The sequence below is a fragment of the Otolemur garnettii genome, unplaced genomic scaffold (genome assembly GCF_000181295.1).
Source record: "Otolemur garnettii isolate 467f Iridium unplaced genomic scaffold, OtoGar3 scaffold00019, whole genome shotgun sequence".
Lineage (NCBI taxonomy): Eukaryota > Metazoa > Chordata > Mammalia > Primates > Galagidae > Otolemur > Otolemur garnettii.
In genome coordinates, this window is record NW_003852414.1 from 19,051,326 (window position 1) to 19,052,316 (window position 991).

Below are 991 nucleotides of genomic sequence, written 5' to 3' on the forward strand. Positions count from 1 at the left end.
CCTCTTTGCTGAGCCCTGGGAATGCTACTTGAATCCTCCAGTCCTTTGCAATCTGCTGGAGATTCCCCTGGAGAAAAGCTCTTTCTTAGGTTCTGAGTCGTTGCTTTCATGCAGCCACCATGGGTGCAGAGGAGGAATAGGTAGTGGGGACGCTGGGATCACACGCCTGCCAGTTTCACTAACTGAGGTGATGCAGAGCACCCCCAAGGTCAAAGGATGCTCCCCTGGAAATCTCAGTTGGCCAAGGGTGTTCACAGGTTAAGAAATAACTTTGCAACCATAGTCAGAGGATGGCAAGTTCTTCAAGACACTAGACCAAGTTTCTCAAGTACCCAATTATAAGGGGAGAAAAAGAGAGCAGGGAGGGGATTGTTCTTGGGATTCTAGCATGACGTAGATGTGAAAGAGATTTAAGGGACATGATAACCTTATACAATGTTTTGAATAAACCTGTGTTTATTTTTTACCTATTTTAGATATCTGGGAATTTTATGAAAGATCCAGTATCAGATGATTGATTTTGTTGGGTGTGTGGGTGGCATTATGGTTATGTAATGAGATATTCTCTTTATTTTTATTTTTATATTTTTAGAGCCAGAGTCTTGCTCTGTCACCCAGACTGGAGAATAATGGTCTGACCCAAGCTCCTGTGACCTTGACCTCTTGGGCTCAAGTGAGGCTCCTGCCTCAGTCTTCTTGAATAGTTAGGACTATAGGTGCACACCAGCACACCCAGCTAAATTTGAAATATTTTTGTACAGCTAGGGTCTAACTATGTTGCTCAGGCTGGTCTTGAACTCCTGGTCTCATGTGATCCTTCCACCTTGGCCTCCCAAAGCTCTGGGATTACAGATGTGAGCCACACAACCCAGCCTTCTTTTTCTCTGTAGGTACCTAATGAAGTATTTAGTTTTAAAATGACTTGAAAACTTGGGTTTCCTTTAAAATATCCCAGCTTTGGCTCGGCGCCTATAGCTCAACTGGCTAAGGC